This window comes from Lissotriton vulgaris, chromosome 5 (genome assembly GCF_964263255.1).
Source record: "Lissotriton vulgaris chromosome 5, aLisVul1.2, whole genome shotgun sequence".
NCBI lineage: Eukaryota > Metazoa > Chordata > Amphibia > Caudata > Salamandridae > Lissotriton > Lissotriton vulgaris.
Window position 1 is genome coordinate 1,544,518,664 of NC_141693.1, and position 18,848 is coordinate 1,544,537,511.

Consider the following 18,848-nt stretch of genomic DNA (forward strand, 5'->3'; position numbering starts at 1 on the left):
CTTTAACACTCTGTTCTGTGCTATAATGGAGGCTCTGCATTTCGAGCAAGTGGAGAGAAATTGGAGGAAAACCCCTTTCGACTCAACACTTCTTCTTTCCTGGATGCTTTCTCTCAATAAACTGGGCTTTGACAGTGGTATCAAGCCGTCCTTGTCTTCAGCAGGACACAGAAACAGGAACCAAGTCTCCTAACTAAGTTCAACCACACTCTGCAACTTAATAGACCAATGCTTTACAAATTAGCCAGCTGTGTCATCAGCAAAGGCAGCCAATGTGCCAATCCTTTATAATTCTTCTGTAGTACTTTCCTTTCTCGTAGGCAAAATTAGCACTTTAACTGCACAAATCATACAGATTTTACACTTGAAGCACTCCATGAACACATACTTACACACCTTGCATTTCATCTACACACCTTTAAGCTAAAAACCCATTCTGTCAAGTCAAAATTCTGCAACCCTATTACATATTCAGTGCGTGTACATAGAAGCACTTCTTATTGCAACTAACATGGACAAGATTTTAGGCTGAAGATGCAATCTAAATGACTGTGCAGTATGTACTCCACTTCATGAATAATTAGGAATGAGAACATGATGGCAAAAAGAGTATTGGAAGAGCCTGCTTCTGTTCTGAATTTAAAGCTGAGTTGTGTGACCATCGGCAAAAGCCGACCACGAAGGGACTCGAACCCTCAATCTTCTGATCCGAAGTCAGACGCCTTATCCATTAGGCCACGCAGTCATATGTCCTTCTGTGCTTATTTTTATAATGTAGGTCGTATGCAAGTATGGGAAATATGATATTGATAGTTATTTAGGTTTACATCCCATTGTGTGTTTTCAGTTCCTTTCAATTAAAGCACTCTTTTGGAATCTATATAATGAGAATGTCACCAGTACGATAAGCTTTTGTTTTCTTTTTTGCATTTAAACCTCTTTCTTCATGAGATTAAAGCTCAGTTGTATGCTTTACATAGCTCTGGATATTTCCAGAAGTGGAGAGAAACAGTTTTGACAGTAGTACAAACTGCTCCTTTCTGGATATGCCAATTTACACACGCTCAAAGGTTGTATACGTTTCATGAATCCTGACTTGCCCTATTCAAGTAGCTGAAAGCCTGTCACCACCTGTAGAAACAACAGTTACACCAATCCAATTCAAATCATTTTTTCCAAAGGAATATCTTCTGCCGGGTTAAAGTTGCAACTGACAAAGATAGGTGTTTAAAAATCTACTTTGTAGTTTCAGAACACCAACATGACTCTGAAGTGTACAGAAGTAAAACGGTACCATTTCAAAGTTCCTAATACCACATAAGCTTCTGAGCGGAAGCATGTAATAAATATATCAATTTTTCTGGAAAAGTAAGAGTGGATATTGGTTTTCACCTCAGATGGGACTAGAACCCACAATCCCTGGCTTAAGAGGCCAGTGCCTTATCCATTAGGCCACTGAGGCACAGATAAACACTCGCAGTCTATAGGCATTATTTAAATGTATTCAATCATCAAACACTGGTGTCTGCACACAGGACATTTCTCAGTTCTCTCCATAAGTAAACTTCCCATTTTCATCCTCTTCCATCCCCAACTTTAACACTCTGTTCTGTGCTATAATGGAGGCTCTGCATTTCGAGCAAGTGGAGAGAAATTGGAGGAGAACCACTTTCGACTCAACAATTCTTCTTTCCTGGATGCTTTTCTCAATAAACTGGGCTTTGACAGTAGTATCAAGCCGTCCTTGTCTTCAGCAGGACACAGAAACAGGCACTAAGTCTCCTAACCAAGTTCAACCACACTCTGCAACTTAATAGACCAATTCTTTACAAATTAGCCAACTATGTCATCAGCAAAGGCAGCCAATGTGCCAATCCTTTATAATTCTTCTGTAGTACTTTTCTTTCTCGTAGGCAAAATTAGCACTTTAACTGCACAAATCATACAGATTTTACACTTGAAGCACTCCATGAACACATACTTACACACCTTGCATTTCATCTACACAGCCTTAAGCTAAAAACCCATTCTGTCAAGTCAAAATTCTGCAAACCTATTACATATTCAGTACGTGTACATAGAAGCACTTTTTAATGCCACTAAAATGGACAAGATTTTAGGCTGAAGATGCAATCGAAATGACTGTGCAGTATGTACTCCACTTCATGAATAATTAGGTATGAGAACATGATGGCTATAAGAGTATTGGAAGAGCCTGCTTCCGTTCTGAATGGAAAGCTGAGTTGTGTGACCATTGGCAAAAACCGACCACGAAGGGACTCGAACCCTCAATCTTCTGATCCGAAGTAAGACGCCTTATCCATTAGGCCACACGGTCATATGTCCTGCTGTGCTTATTTTTATAATGTAGGTGGTATGCAAGGATGGGAAATATGATATTGATAGTTATTTAGGTTTACATCCCATTGTGTTTTTTCAGCTCCTTTCAATTAAAGCACTCTTTTGGAATCTATATAATGAGAATGTCACCAGTACAATAAGCTTTTGTTTTCTTTTTTGCATTTAAACCTCTTTCTTCATGAGATTAAAGCTCAGTTGTATGCTTTACATAGCTCTGGATATTTCCAGAAGTGGAGAGAAACTGTTTTGACAGTAGTACAAACTGCTCCTTTCTGGATATGCCAATTTACACACACTCAAAGGTTGTATTTGTTTCATGAATCCTGACTTGCCCTATTCAAGTAGCTGAAAGCCTGTCACCACCTCTAGAAACAACAATTACACCAATCCAATTCAAATCATTTTTTCCAAAGGAATATCTTCTGCCGGGTCAAAGTTGCATCTGACAAAGATAGGTGTTTAAAAATCTACTTTGTAGTTTCAGAACACCAACATGACTCTGAAGAGTACAGAAGTAAAATTGTACCATTTCAAAGTTCCTAATACCTCATAAGCTTCTGAGTGGAAACATGTAATAAATATATAAATTTTTCTGGAAAAGTAAGAGTGGATATTGGTTTTCACGTCAGATGGGACTCGAACCCACAATCCCTGGCTTACGAGGCCAGTGCCTCAGCCATTAGGCCACTGAGGCACAGATAAACACTAGCAGTCTAGAGGCATTATTTAAATGTATTCAATCATGAAACACTGGTGTCTGCACACAGGACATTTCTCAGTTCTTTCCATAAGTAAACTTCCCATTTTCATCCTCTTCCATCCCCGACTTTAACACTCTGTTCTGTGCTATAATGGAGGCTCTGCATTTCAAGCAAGTGGAGAGAAATTGGAGGATAACCACTTTCGACTCAACACTTCTTCTTTCCTGGATGCTTTTCTCAATAAACTGGGCTTTGACAGTGGTATCAAGCCGTCCTTGTCTTCAGCAGGACACAGAAACAGGCACCAAGTCTCCTAACCAAGTTCAACCACACTCTGCAACTTAATAGACCAATGCTTTACAAATTTTCCAACTGTGTCATCAGCAAAGGCAGCCAATGTGCCAATCTTTTATAATTCTTTTGTAGTAGTTTTCTTTCTCGTAGGCAAAATTAGCACTTTAACTGCACAAATCGTACAGATTTTACACTTGAGGCACTCCATGAACGCATACTTACACACCTTGCATTTCATCTACACACCCTTAAGCTAAAAACCCATTCTGTCAAGTCAAAATTCTGCAACCCTATTACATATTCAGTGCGTGTACATAGAAGCACTTCTTAATGCCACTAACATGGACAAGATTTTAGGCTGAAGATGCAATCTAAATGACTGTGCAGTATGTACTCCACTTCATGAATAATTAGGAATGAGAACATGATGGCTATAAGAGTATTGGAAGAGCCTGCTTCCATTCTGAATGGAAAGCTGAGTTGTGTGACCATTGGAAAAAACCGACCATGAAGGGACTCGAACCCTCAATCTTCTGATCCGAAGTCAGACGCCTTATCCATTAGGCCACGAGGTCATATGTCCTCCTGTGCTTATTTTTATAATGTAGGTGGTATGAAAGGATGGGAAATATGATATTGATAGTTATTTAGGTTTACACCCCATTGTGTGTTTTCAGCTCCTTTCAATTAAAGCACTCTTTTGGAATCTATATAATGAGAATGTCACCAGTACGATAAGCTTTTGTTTTCTTTTTTGCATTTAAACCTCTTTCTTCATGAGATTAAAGCTCAGTTGTATGCTTTACATAGCTCTGGATATTTCCAGGAGTGGAGAGAAACTGTTTTGACAGTAGTACAAATTGCTCCTTTCTGGATATGCCAATTTACACACACTCAAAGGTTGTATACGTTTCATGGATCCTGACTTGCCCTATTCAAGTAGCTAAAAGCCTGTCACCACCTCTAGAAACAACAGTTACACCAATCCAATTCAAATCATTTTTTCCAAAGGAATATCTTCTGCCGGGTCAAAGTTGCATCTGAGAAAGATAGGTGTTTAAAAATCTACTTTGTAGTTTCAGAACACCAACATGACTCTGAAGAGTACAGAAGTAAAATGGTACCATTTCAAAGTTCCTAATACCACATAAGCTTCTGAGCGGAAGCATGCAATAAATATATCAATTTTTCTGGAAAAGTAAGAGTGGATATTGGTTTTCACCTCAGATGGGACTCGAACAAACAATCCCTGGCTGAGGAGGCCAGTGCCTTATCCATTAGGCCACTGAGGCACAGATAAACACTTGTAGTCTAGAGGGATTATTTAAATGTATTCAATCGTCAAACACTGATGTCTGCACACAGGACATTTCTCAGTTCTCTCCATAAGTAAACTTCCCATTTTCATCCTCTTCCATCCCCGACTTTAACACTCTGTTCTGTGCTATAATGGAGGCTCTGCATTTCGAGCAAGTGGAGATAAATTGGAGGAGAACCACTTTCGACTCAACACTTCTTCTTTCCTGGATGCTTTTCTCAATAAACTGGGCTTTGACAGTGGTATCAAGCCGTCCTTGTCTTCAGCAGGACACAGAAACAGGCACCAAGTCTCCTAACCAAGTTCAACCACACTCTGCAACTTAATAGACCAATGCTTTACAAATTAGCCAACTGTGTCATCAGCAAAGGCAGCCAATGTGCCAATCCTTTATAATTCTTCTGTAGTACTTTTCTTTCTCGTAGGCAAAATTAGCACTTTAACTGCACAAATCATACAGATTTTACACTTGAAGCACTCCATGAACACATACTTACACACCTTGCATTTCATCTACACACCCTTAAGCTAAAAACCCATTCTGTCAATTCAAAATTCTGCAACCCTATTACATATTCAGTGCGTGTACATAGAAGCACTTCTTAATGCCACTAACATGGACAAGATTTTAGGCTGAAGATGCAATCTAAATGACTGTGCAGTATGTACTCCACTTAATGTATAATTAGGAATGAGAACATGATGGCTATAAGAGTATTGGAAGAGCCTGATTCCATTCTGAATGGAAAGCTGAGTTGTGTGACCATTGGCAAAAACCGACCACGAAGGGACTCGAACCCTCAATCTTCTGATCCGAAGTCAGACGCCTTATCCATTAGGCCACACAGTCATATGTCCTGCTGTGCTTATTTTTATAATGTAGGTGGTATGCAAGAATGGGAAATATGATATTAATAGTTATTTAGGTTTACATCCCATTGTGTGTTTTCAGCTCCTTTCAATTAAAGCACTCTTTTGGAATCTATATAATGAAAATGTCACCAGTACGATAAGCTTTTGTTTTCTTTTTTGCATTTAAACCTCTTTCTTCATGAAATTAAAGCTCAGTTGTATGCTTTACATAGCTCTGGATATTTCCAGAAGTGGAGAGAAACTGTTTTGACAGTAGTACAAACTGCTCCTTTCTGGATATGCCAATTTACACACGCTCAAAGGTTGTGTACGTTTCATGAATCCTGACTTACCCTATTCAAGTAGCTGAAAGCCTGTCACCACCTCTAGAAACAAGTTACACCAATCCAATTCAAATCATTTTTTCCAAAGGAATATCTTCTGCTGGGTCAAAGTTGCATCTGACAAAGATAGGTGTTTAAAAATCTACTTTGTAGTTTCAGAACACCAACATGACTCTGAAGAGTACAGAAGTAAAATGGTACCATTTCAAAGTTCCTAATACCACATAAGATTCTGAGCGTAAGCATGTAATAAATATATAAATGTTTCTGGAAAAGTAAGAGTGGATATTGGTTTTCACCTCAGATGGGACTCAAACCCACAATCCCTGGCTTAGGAGGCCAGTGCCTTATCCATTAGGCCACTGAGGCACAGATAAACTCTTGCAGTCTAGAGGGATTATTTAAATGTATTAAATCGTCAAACACTGGTGTCTGCACACAGGACATTTCTCAGTTCTCTCCATAAGTAAACTTCCCATTTTCATCCTCTTCCATCCCCGAATTTAACACTCTGTTCTGTGCTATAATGGAGGCTCTGCATTTCGAGCAAGTGGAGAGAAATTGGAGGAGAACCACTTTTGACTCAACACTTCTTCTTTCCTGGATGCTTTTCTCATTAAACTGGGCTTTGACAGTGGTATCAAGCCTTCCTTGTCTTCAGCAGGACACAGAAACAGGCACCAAGTCTCCTAACCAAGTTCAACCACACTCTGCAACTTAACAGACCAACGCTTTACAAATTAGCCAACTGTGTCATCAGCAAAGGCAGCCAGTGTACCAATCCCTTATAATTCTTCTGTAGTACTTTTCTTTCTCGTAGGCAAAATTAGCACTTTAACTGCACAAATCATACAGATTTTACACTTGAAGCACTCCATGAACACATACTTACACACCTTGCATTTCATCTACACACCCTTAAGCTAAAAACCCATTCTGTCAAGTCAAAATTCTGCAACCCTATTACATATTCAGTGCGTGTACATAGAAGCACTTCCTAATGCCACTAACATGGACAAGATTTTAGGCTGAAGATGCAATCTAAATTACTGTGCAGTATGTACTCCACTTCATGAATAATTAGGAATGAGAACATGATGGCTATAAGAGTATTGGAAGAGCCTGCTTGCATTCTGAATGCAAAGCTGAGTTGTGTGACCATTGGCAAAAACAGACCACGAAGGGACTCGAACCCTCAATCTTCTGATCCGAAGTCAGAAGCCTTATCCATTAGGCCACGCAGTCAAATGTACTGCTGTGCTTATTTTTATAATGTAGGTGGTATGCAAGGATGGAAAATATGATATTGATAGTTATTTAGGTTTAGATCCCATTGTGTTTTTTCAGCTCCTTTCAATTAAAGCACTCTTTTGGAATCTATATAATGAGAATGTCACCAGTACGATAAGCTTTTGTTTTCTTTTTTGCATTTAAACCTCTTTCTTCATGAGATTAAAGCTCAGTTGTATGCTTTACATAGCTCTGGATATTTCCAGAAGTGGAGAGAAACTGTTTTGACAGTAGTACAAACTGCTCCTTTCTGGATATGCCAATTTACACATGCTCAAAGGTTGTATACGTTTCATGAATCCTGACTTGCCCTATTCAAGTTGCTGAAAGCCTGTCACCACCTCTAGAAACAACAGTTACACCAATCCAATTCAAATCATTTTTCCAAAGGAATATCTTCTGCCGGGTCAAAGTTGCATCTGACAAAGATAGGTGTTTAAAAATCTACTTTGTAGTTTCAGAACACCAACATGACTCTGAAGAGTACAGAAGTAAAATGGTACCGTTTCAAAGTTCCTAATACCACATAAGCTTCTGAGCGGAAGCATGTAATAAATATATCAATTTTTCTGGAAAAGTAAGAGTGGATATTGGTTTTCACCTCAGATGGGACTCGAACCCACAATCCCTGGCTTAGGAGGCCAGTGCCTTATCCATTAGGCCACTGAGGCACAGATAAACACTTGCAGTCTAGAGGCATTATTTAAATGTATTCAATCGTGAAACACTGGTGTCTGCACACAGGACATTTCTCAGTTCTCTCCATAAGTAAACTTCCCATTTTCATCCTCTTCCATCCCCGACTTTAACACTCTGTTCTGTGCTATAATGGAGGCTCTGCATTTCGAGCAAGTGGAGAGAAATTGGAGGAGAACCACTTTCGACTCAACACTTCTTCTTTCCTGGATGCTTTTCTCAACAAACTGGGCTTTGACAGTGGTATCAAGCCGTGCTTGTCTTCAGCAGGACACAGAAACAGGCACCAAGTCTCCTAACCAAGTTCAACCACACTCTGCAACTTAATATACCAATGCTTTACAAATTAGCCAACTGTGTCATCAGCAAAGGCAGCCAATGTGCCAATCCTGTATAATTCTTCTGTAGTACTTTTCTTTCTCGTAGGCAAAATTAGCACTTTAACTGCACAAATCATACAGATTTTACACTTGAAGCACTCCATGAACACATACTTACACACCTTGCATTTCATCTACACACCCTTAAGCTAACAATCCATTCTGTCAAGTCAAAATTCTGCAACCCTATTACATATTCACTGCGTGTACATAGAAGCACTTCTTAATGCCACTAACATGAACAAGATTTTAGGCTGAAGATGCAATCTAAATGACTGTGCAGTATGTACTTCACTTCATGAATAATTAGGAATGAGAACATGATGGCTATAAGAGTATTGGAAGAGCCCGCTTCCATTCTGAATGGAAAGCTGAGTTGTGTGACCATTGGCAAAAACCGACCACGAAGGGACTCGAACCCCCAATCTTCTGATCCGAAGTCAGATGCCTTATCCATTAGGCCACGCGGTCATATGTCCTGCTGTGCTTATTTTTATAATGTAGGTGGTATGCAAGGATGGGAAATATGATATTTATAGTTATTTAGGTTTACATCCCATTGTGTGTTTTCAGCTCCTTTCAATTAAAGCACTCTTTTGGAATCTATATAATGAAAATGTCACCAGTACGATAAGCTTTTGTTTTCTTTTTTTTATTTAAACCTCTTTCTTCATGAGATTAAAGCTCAGTTGTATGCTTTACATAGCTCTGGATATTTCCAGAAGTGGAGAGAAACTGTTTTGACAGTAGTACAAACTGCTCCTTTCTGGATATGCCAATTTACACACGCTCAAAGGTTGTATGTGTTTCATGAATCCTGACTTGCCCTATTCAAGTAGCTGAAAGCCTGTCACCACCTCTAGAAACAACAGTTACACCAATCCAATTCAAATCATTTTTTCCAAAGGAATATCTTCTGCTGGGTCAAAGTTGCATCTGACAAAGATAGGTGTTTAAAAATCTACTTTGTAGTTTCAGAACACCAACATGACCCTGAAGAGTACAGAAGGAAAATGGTACCATTTCAAAGTTCCTAATACCTCATAAGCTTCTGAGCGGAAGCATGTAATAAATATATAAATTTTTCTGGAAAAGTAAGAGTGGATATTGGTTTTTACCTCAGATGGGACTTGAGCCCACAATCCCTGGCTTAGGAGGCCAATGCCTTATCCATTAGGCCACTGAGGCACAGATAAACACTTGCAGTCTAGAGGCATTATTTAAAAATGTATTCTATCGTCAAACACTGGTGTCTGCACACAGGACATTTCTCAGTTCTCTCCATAAGTAAACTTCCCATTTTCATCCTCTTCCATCCCCGACTTTAACACTCTGTTCTGTGCTATAATGGAGGCTCTGCATTTCGAGCAAGTGGAGAGAAATTGGAGGAGAACCACTTTCGACTCAACACTTCTTCTTTCCTGGATGCTTTTCTCAATAAACTGGGCTTTGACAGTGGTATCAAGCCGTCCTTGTCTTCAGCAGGACACAGAAACCGGCACCAAGTCTCCTAACCAAGTTCAACCACACTCTGCAACTTAATAGACCAATGCTTTACAAATTAGCCAACTGTGTCATCAGCAAAGGCAGCCAATGTGCCAATCCTTTATAATTCTTTTGTAGTACTTTTCTTATGGTTGGGATACCCGACACCCCCTCTCAACACAATCCCCAAGAATGGGAAGACGGAAACGGTACTGAACTTTTGGAAGGCGGGAGGGAGTTACCCTCCCGGCCGTATTTATTAAAAATATGAAACAAAATTAAAACTTTAAAATAACAGTTTCATATCATGTACAATTTCATTTACACATTACGATGTTCTTGGCTAACCTTAACACATCTCTAATACAAAGGTTCTCCTAGCCGATACTAAAACATCCTGTAAATGCATTTCTCAAAATTGAAATTGTACATCCTAACATTACGGGCCAACGGCAAGGTCGTAACCGGTGTCAGATCCCTAATACCAGAACTCCCCCCTCACCTGTGAGGGGCGGGCGCACAGAGGACTGTACCTCTGTGCCAACTTCCAATTTCCCTTGTCTTAACGGGGGCCCCTGTTTACTCGCCGCCATCTTAGTGGTCGTCCGAGGACTCGTGTGAGGTGTCTAGAAGGTAGCGTAGACCCCCCTCCCACCCCACACTGCTTACCACATCTGCCGTCGCAGATGTCCTGGCCCCGGGAAATTCCCAGGAGGGGCCCGTAGCCCCTCCTCCCCAGGGAGGGGCCTTGACCGCCTTCCCTTTCGGCGTCCCCATCCTTAGAAGGGGACCGCCTCCCCGTTTGAGGGGCCAATGGCCGCCTCCCCCCGGGCGCTCCCATCCATAATGGGTGACGCCCCACCTCTAGGGATCTTCCAATTACTGCTCACCGATCATGACCTTACCGCCACAGGCCGGATAGTTGACCGGCTATCCGGACCCCCCACAAAACTCCTACTTAAAGGTCATGGCTGCACAAACTCGTTGACCAAGCTACAAAGTCTCCTATGAGTAAAGCATTCCCCTCCCGGGACAAATGGACCCCATCCTCCAGGTACATATGGTCCCCCCTGAGACATCCATGAGGAATAGAATGCAATGTACATATACGGACAACCTCTCAAGTTTGTTATTCACTTTCTTCACGACTGATTTAAAGCTGACACAGAAATAGCCCCCCGCCACACCTTCCGTGGAATCATGTGGGACCATGCAATCGTGCACCCCGGAACCCTTCTCGCCAACCAACTCACTGTGGATAAGATTAATTCGAGAAGTACTCGTCGACCCGTGGTCACCAAATCATTGCCCCCAAGATGCACTATGATTACAGATGGCGGTGACCTTGTCCGCCCTAATAGACCCTCCATAAAATTTTGAAACTGGTCAATACAGAGCCCGCCCCTTCCGTAGAAGGTCACCCTGTACCCGTATTCCCCAGCCACGTGAATCATGTCACCTGCTTTGAATACGTCTGCGGCACGCCTCACGTATGAGTGGCCGACGACCCACACCACTCTTCCCTCAGCCGGTGATCTTTGACCGCTGGTCCCCAGGTGTCGGGTCAACTGCACAGTCCGCCCGCAAAGCCTGCTCGCGAAACTGAAAACCAAACAGAAAACAAGAAGCGTGAGTGCATGACATTAGCTTCACAACATGTGCAACCGCACATACCTCTTATAACAATTCGAGGACCAACGCCCCAACTGTTTCACTTTATCCACACTCAAACCCCTGGCTGTAGCTTCTGTAGCAGCACCTATCCGGAATGAGTGGGTCCCAAAATCGCCCGGGTTCAAGCCCGCTGCCGCGATTGCCATTGTCAACACCCGCTGAAACTGAAACCTTGTCAGTGTGGTGGAGTCGGTATGTCTCAGCAAGCCCCCCCCCATGATGCCGCCCTCTGCGCTAAATACTCCTCTACGCATTTCACTGGGCACATGTGGGACCATAGAATACGCTGAACAACCACACTGTCTCCGATCGCTCCCGGATCGGTTTTGGACTTGGCTATAGTGACTACCATCTTGTCACCTTTAATCTGGATGTGTTCTCGACACAGACCTCCCCCCGTATCCTGCTTGCTCCTTGCTACCAGTTCGCTTATCCGCATAGCCCCATGGAACGCTAATGCAAAGGCGGCCCGGAATAGCACTGTCTCTGACTGAGATGAACAAGTCGCAGGGAGTACGGACACTAACTGGGACAACCTTGCTAGCCCTATCGGGCGCCTCTCGTCCTCTCTACGACCCTCAAGGCGTTGCCACCCGCGCAGCGCCTTTTTCACCAGAAAGGACGCTGTGGGGTCCTGAATGCCATGAGCCTGCGCCATGAATGCAATGGCGGCTCGGTGTCTATTGGCTGTTGCCACTGATCGGCCTGCCTGATGCAATGAAACTAGAAATTTCAGGACATATTCTTCCTGCCCCCAATGCTCCCCCCTAGCTGGACCCAAAAATGCCCAATAGGAACGGAACGCCCCTTCATATGCCTTCCTTGTCCTGGGGGCTAGACTCTCTCCCACGAGGTTTTGTAATCCGGGGCACCGAGAGACCAGAGAAGTTCGGGAAATGGTGCCGCCACCAAGTCCGCAGAGGGCAGATGGCCCCGGAAGGCCTGCATGTGAGAACGAGAGAGTGCATCAGCCGCCTGGTTCAGTACCCCAGGCACATGTTTTGCTCTAAAGTGGACGTTTAATTTCATACATAGCAGGACAATTTCTTTCATCAGTCTCAAGATCAATTTGCAGCGCGCTGCCTGATTATTGACACATTCTACCACGGTCATATTATCTGACCAGAACACCACAGTGCGATCACGAAACCCCTCCGGCCATGTATTCAAGGCCACTAAAATAGGGAACAGTTCAAGAAACCCAATGTTACCTGTGAGCCCACTCTCGTGCCACCATGCCGGCCATGTTTGTGCGACCAATGATTACCGAAGATGGCGCCAAAACCCACACTCCCTGCCGAGTCGGTCCACAAACCCAGCTCCTCGGAGGAAACCGCTGGTTTGTTCCACAGGACACGACCGTTGAAATCCGCCAGGAATGCCAACCATATGCGCATGTCCTGGCGAACCTCTGCCGAGAGTCTTGTGCGGTGATGCCCTTCCTTAAAGCCAACCATGGCTTGAGCAATAGAGCGAGAAAAGGGGCGAGCCATTGGTATCACTCTAAGGGCAAAATTAAGCTGACCCACAGCCTGCTGCAACTGATGCAATGTTACTTTCGTCTTGTCAATACATGCCTCGAGTGAGGCCATAAATTTCAATACCTTCTCCTTAGGCAAACGGAAGCACCCCTCTTCAGAATCGAGCTCAATTCCTAGAAACTCGAGTGAAGTAGACGGCCCCACTGTTTTGCCCGATGCTAGTGGCACGCCAAATATTCTCATGAGATCACAACATTTACTCAAAGCCTGTGCACATTCCGTGTCCCCAGCTGCCCCCAGAAACAGAAAATCATCTAGGTAATGCATAACCTGCGTAAAGCCTGTGGCTCTGGTGAACGCCCATTGTAAAAAACTACTGAATTTTTCAAAATACGCACAAGAGATGGAGCAACCCATTGGCATACATGTAATAGCGTCCCTGGAACACAAAGCCTAGCAGACGCTGATCCTGTGGGTGTACCGGGAGCAACCGGAACGCTGACTCGATATCCGATTTTGCCATCAGCGCTCCGGGCCCCAGGCGATTCAACATGGCAACAGCCTCATCAAAGGAAGCATACCGCACCGAACAAACTCCCGGGTCAATCGCATCATTCACGGAAAGACCCTTAGGAGCGGACAGATTATGTATTAACCGAAACTCACCTGGGGCCTTCTTGGGGACCACTCCCAATGGTGAACAAACAAAATTATGAACAGGCGGGTTCGCATATGGACCCGCGACCCGACCTCGGGCCACCTCCTTTGCAATTTTTGCCTGTACTACAACCGCATTCTGCAGCACATACAGTTGGTTTTTACACAGTGCTTCCCCCCGAAAATCCCCCGTCGGGATGCGGAAACCACATGAGAAACAGTCCCTCAACACCCCAGCGGAGACATGATCAGGGTATTCGTTCAGCCAGGGGATCATTGCCATGATGTCGATGGGAGTAGGTAGCAGCGCCCCTCGGCCGTCATTAGACCTGTTGGGCGCCGCCTCTGCCCCTTGTATCGCCATTCTTGGCTCTGCACGAACTCTCGGGGTGTGAAGATTGTCCGCACCCTGCACACTCATGCCTGAACTTGCACGTCCCCTGTGGTCTAGTGCACTTGCCCCTGTTGAAGCTCCAACAGACCCCTTTCTTGCCAGAGTTCCCATTACTCCTTGCCTGCTGGTCATTACCGGTGCCTGCTCGAAAGGGCACCGCCGGGGAATGGCGGGAAGGCTCTGCCCCATTCCCGCCAAACGAAGACGGCTTTGTCAAGTTTGACCTGACCTGTTTCTGCCAGCAAATGGAGTCGAAACAATCCCACGTCAGGGATGAGTCGTGCTCCTTGGCCTTACGAAATTTGTTATCATAACCCAACCATTGATCACCATCGTACGATTCATAAAACTCCATTATTCATGTCTGGTAACAAGCCAACTCAGTCAATACCTCAGGCCTACGTTCCCCCATGATTGCAGTGAACATCCCAAAAGCCCTGGCCCAATTAGCGATTGTCTCATCAACTCTGAAACCCGCCATTTTTGCTCGCCATACACTTGGATGCAACAATTCCTTCTGATTTTTTACGTGTTCTATTTCATAATGATCAGTCAATAGTGAAAATATGTTCACGTATTTATCCGCCCATATCATCTCCTTCGTGGCCAACGGTATATGTTGTACCACTTTTTCCCTTCTTGAGGGTACCGACCCCTCCCCAGCCATTGGCAACGGCTTCTTACCCGAATCAGTAGCTGAACTCGCTGCTGCTGCTGTTCCAACGCCTGAAGACGGTTGTTCCGCGGGAACCTGAGGGGGAACAAAAGGACAAGGTGCCTTCGCAGCATCTCGCGACTGCCGCAACTGCTTCATTATTAGTTTGGCCTCTTCGGCCGTATCCCCTGGAGCTATGGCACCCTCATTATTCTTGCCCAACCACGCCGCCAACTGGGCGGCCAACTCCGGTGGCATATCCCCCTCATTCACCGGTGTAACTACAACAGGGATCGGCTGTCCTGCATCCGGAATCGGAACTGGGGCCTCCACTGGCCTGACCGGGCCCGCCGGATGTGACTCTGGAACCGGAGCCTCACCCCCTGCCGCCCTGTTCCTGGCCCTTTTACCTCTCCCGGCAGGGACTATCCCCGGCAATGCTGGTCCGATGACTTTCTTAGGCCGGCCCGTACCGTTCATGGCCGCCATCTGCTTCTTCATATTTGCCATGTCCTTCACCAGCATACGAAGCATTTGGTCGGTGCTAACCTTCTTTCCGACCCTTTTGCCCGGCATTTTCTTACGATAGTCGACCGAAAGATCCTGGAACCAAAGTTTCGACGTGCTAGAAGAAAAAACACAAGGATTACAAATTCTCAAAATTGGCTCTTCGTTCCGTCTCGAGCTCACGTGCAACGGGGAGGTGCAGCTTCAGAGCACAGGAACAAGAGGATGCTTCCTTGGCTTGTTGCTCCTTTTATCCTTCTTCGGGTGGGCGTGGACCCTCCTCCAATCCGCCTACGGGGCGTGGCCATCGGCGTAAGTGTCTAGGACAGCCTCTTCTTGGGCGGGAAAAGGCACGCCCCGGCTACGCCGCTTCGGGTATACCAGCCGAGACTCGCCTCCCGCCCAAAAATGGCTTCCCGGGGGGATCGGGGTACTCCACCATACGTTCGGGGGGAACGAGCGGTCGCCCCTTTCCATTCTCGTAGGCAAAATTAGCACTTTAACTGCACAAATCATACAGATTTTTACACTTGAAGCACTCCATGAACACATACTTAGACACCTTGCATTTCATCTACACACCCTTAAGCTAAAAACCCATTCTGTCAAGTCAAAATTCTGCAACCCTATTACATATTCAGTGCGTGTACATAGAAGCACTTCTTAATGCCACTAACATGGACAAGATTTTAGGCTGAAGATGCAATCTAACTGACTGTGCAGTATGTACTCCACTTCATGAATAATTAGGAATGAGAACATGATGGCTATAAGAGTATTGGAAGAGCCTGCTTCCATTCTGAATGGAAAGCTGAGTTGTGTGACCATTGGCAAAAACCGACCACGAAGGGACTCGAACCCTCAATCTTCTGATCCAAAGTCAGACACCTTATCCATTAGGCCACGCGGTCATATGTCCTGCTGTGCTTATTTTTATAATGTAGGTGGTATGCAAGGATGGGAAATATGATATTGATAGTTATTTAGGTTTACATCCCATTGTGTTTTTTCAGCTCCTTTCAATTAAAGCACTCTTTTGGAATCTATATAATGCGAATGTCACCAGTACGATAAGCTTTTGTTTTCTTTTTTGCATTTAAACCTCTTTCTTCATGAGATTAAAGCTCAGTTGTATGCTTTACATAGCTCTGGATATTTCCAGAAGTGGAGAGAAACTGTTTTGACAGTAGTACAAACTGCTCCTTTCTGGATATGCCAATTTACACACGCTCAAAGGTTGTATACGTTTCATGAATCCTGACTTGCCCTATTCAAGTAGCTGAAAGCCTGTCACCACCTCTAGAAACAACAGTTACACCAATCCAATTCAAATCATTTTTTCCAAAGGAATATCTTCTGCCGGGTCAAAGTTGCATCTGACAAAGATAGGTGTTTAAAAATCTACTTTGTAGTTTCAGAACACCAACATGACGCTGAAGAGTACAGAAGTAAAATGGTACCATTTCGAAGTTCCTAATACCTCATAAGCTTCTGAGCGGAAGCATGTAATAAATATATAAATTTTTCTGGAAAAGTAAGAGTGGATATTGGTTTTCACCTCAGATGGGACTCGAACCCACAATCCCTGGCTTAGGAGGCCAGTGCCTTATCCATTAGGCCACTGAGGCACAGATTTACACTTGCAGTCTAGAGGCATTATTTAAATGTATTCAATCGTCAAACACTGGTGTCTGCACACAGGACATTTCTCAGTTCTCTCCATAAGTAACCTTCCCATTTTCATCCTCTTCCATCCCCGACTTTAACACTCTGTTCTGTGCTATAATGGAGGCTCTGCATTTCGAGCAAGTGGAGAGAAATTGGAGGAGAACCACTTTCGACTCAACACTTCTTCTTTCCTGGATGCTTTTCTCAATAAACTGGGCTTTGACAGTGGTATCAAGCCGTCCTTGTCTTCAGCAGGACACAGAAACAGGCACCAAGTCTCCTAACCAAGTTCAACCACACTCTGCAACTTAATAGACCAATGCTTTACAAATTAGCCAACTGTGTCATCATCAAAGGCAGCCAATGTGCCAATCCTTTACAATTCTTCTGTAGTACTTTTCTTTCTCGTAGGCAAAATTAGCACTTTAACTGCACAAATCATACAGATTTTTACACTTGAAGCACTCCATGAACACAGACTTACACACCTTGCATTTCATCTACACACCCTTAAGCTAAAAACCCATTCTGTCAAGTCAAAATTCTGCAACCCTATTACATATTCAGTGCGTGTACATAGAATCACTTCTTAATGCCACTAACATGGACAAGATTTTAGGCTGAAGATGCAATCTAAATGACTGTGCAGAATGTACTCCACTTCATGAATAATTAGGAATGAGAACATGATGGCTATAAGAGTATTGGAAGAGCCTGCTTCCATTCTGAACGGAAAGCTGAGTTGTGTGTCCATTGGCAAAAACCGACCACGAAGGGACTTGAACCCTCAATCTTCTGATCCGAGGTTAGACACCTTATCCATTAGGCCACGCGGTCATATGTCCTGCTGTGCTTATTTTTATAATGTAGGTGGTATGCAAGGATGGGAAATATGATATTGATAGTTATTTAGGTTTACATCCCATTGTGTTTTTTCAGCTCCTTTCAATTAAAGCACTCTTATGGAATCTATATAATGAGAATGTCACCAGTACAATAAGCTTTTGTTTTCTTTTTTGCATTTAAACCTCTTTCTTCATGAGATTAAAGCTCAGTTGTATGCTATACATAGCTCTGGATATTTCCAGAAGTGGAGAGAAACTGTTTTGACAGTAGTACAAACTGCTCCTTTCTGGATATGCCAATTTACACACGCTCACAGGTTGTATACGTTTCATGAATCCTGACTTGCCCTATTCAAGTAGCTGAAAGCCTGTCACCACCTCTAGAAACAACAGTTACACCAATCCAATTCAAATCATTTTTTCCAAAGGAATATCTTCTGCCGGGTCAAAGTTGCATCTGACAAAGATAGGTGTTTAAAAATCTACTTTGTAGTTTCAGAACACCAACATGACCCTGAAGAGTACAGAAGTAAAATGGTACCATTTCAAAGTTCCTAATACCTCATAAGCTTCTGAGCGGAAGCATGTAATAAATATATAAATTTTTCTGGAAAAGTAAGAGTGGATATTGGTTTTCACCTCAAATGGGACTCGAACCCACAATCCCCGGCTAAGGAGGCCAGTGCCTTATCCATTAGGCCACTGAGGCACAGATAAACACTTGCAGTCTAGAGGCATTATTTAAATGTATTCAATCGTCAAACACTGGTGTCTGCACACAGGACATTTCTCAGTTTTCTCCATAAGTAAACTTCCCATTTTCATCCTCTTCCATCCCCGACTTTAACACTCTGTTCTGTTCTATAATGGAGGCTCTGCATTTCGAGCAAGTGGAGAGAAATTGGAGGAGAACCACTTTCGACTCAACACTTCTTCTTTCCTGGATGCTTTTCTCAATAAACTGAGCTTTGACAGTGGTATCAAGCCTTCCTTGTCTTCAGCAGGACACAGAAACAGGCACCAAGTCTCCTAACCAAGTTCAACCACACTCTGCAACTTAATATACCAATGCTTTACAAATTAGCCAACTGTGTCATCAGCAAAGGCAGCCAATGTGCCAATCCTTTATAATTCTTCTGTAGTACTTTTCTTTTTCGTAGGCAAAATTAGCACTTTAACTGCACAAATCATACAGATTTTACACTTGAAGCACTCCATGAACACATACTTACACACCTTGCATTTC

General features: G+C 43.5%; 9 non-coding genes across 9 annotated transcripts; all 9 read right to left on the reverse strand.

Annotated features, from left to right (window-relative positions):
* Nucleotides 1-672: 672 nt before the first annotated feature.
* Nucleotides 673-745, reverse strand: TRNAR-UCG (transfer RNA arginine (anticodon UCG)). Its single transcript has one exon. It is a non-coding gene; the product is annotated as a tRNA-Arg (tRNA).
* A 3,113-nt stretch (nt 746-3,858) lies between these two features.
* TRNAR-UCG (transfer RNA arginine (anticodon UCG)) lies at nt 3,859-3,931 on the reverse strand. Its single transcript has one exon. It is a non-coding gene; the product is annotated as a tRNA-Arg (tRNA).
* Nucleotides 3,932-5,451: 1,520 nt separating this feature from the next.
* On the reverse strand, nt 5,452-5,524 carry TRNAR-UCG (transfer RNA arginine (anticodon UCG)). The gene has a single exon. It is a non-coding gene; the product is annotated as a tRNA-Arg (tRNA).
* Nucleotides 5,525-6,166: 642 nt separating this feature from the next.
* TRNAR-CCU (transfer RNA arginine (anticodon CCU)) lies at nt 6,167-6,239 on the reverse strand. Its single transcript has one exon. It is a non-coding gene; the product is annotated as a tRNA-Arg (tRNA).
* Nucleotides 6,240-7,042: 803 nt separating this feature from the next.
* TRNAR-UCG (transfer RNA arginine (anticodon UCG)) lies at nt 7,043-7,115 on the reverse strand. Its single transcript has one exon. It is a non-coding gene; the product is annotated as a tRNA-Arg (tRNA).
* A 643-nt stretch (nt 7,116-7,758) lies between these two features.
* Nucleotides 7,759-7,831, reverse strand: TRNAR-CCU (transfer RNA arginine (anticodon CCU)). The gene has a single exon. It is a non-coding gene; the product is annotated as a tRNA-Arg (tRNA).
* An 803-nt stretch (nt 7,832-8,634) lies between these two features.
* On the reverse strand, nt 8,635-8,707 carry TRNAR-UCG (transfer RNA arginine (anticodon UCG)). The gene has a single exon. It is a non-coding gene; the product is annotated as a tRNA-Arg (tRNA).
* Nucleotides 8,708-15,927: 7,220 nt separating this feature from the next.
* On the reverse strand, nt 15,928-16,000 carry TRNAQ-UUG (transfer RNA glutamine (anticodon UUG)). The gene has a single exon. It is a non-coding gene; the product is annotated as a tRNA-Gln (tRNA).
* Nucleotides 16,001-16,644: 644 nt separating this feature from the next.
* TRNAR-CCU (transfer RNA arginine (anticodon CCU)) lies at nt 16,645-16,717 on the reverse strand. The gene has a single exon. It is a non-coding gene; the product is annotated as a tRNA-Arg (tRNA).
* Nucleotides 16,718-18,848: the final 2,131 nt, after the last annotated feature.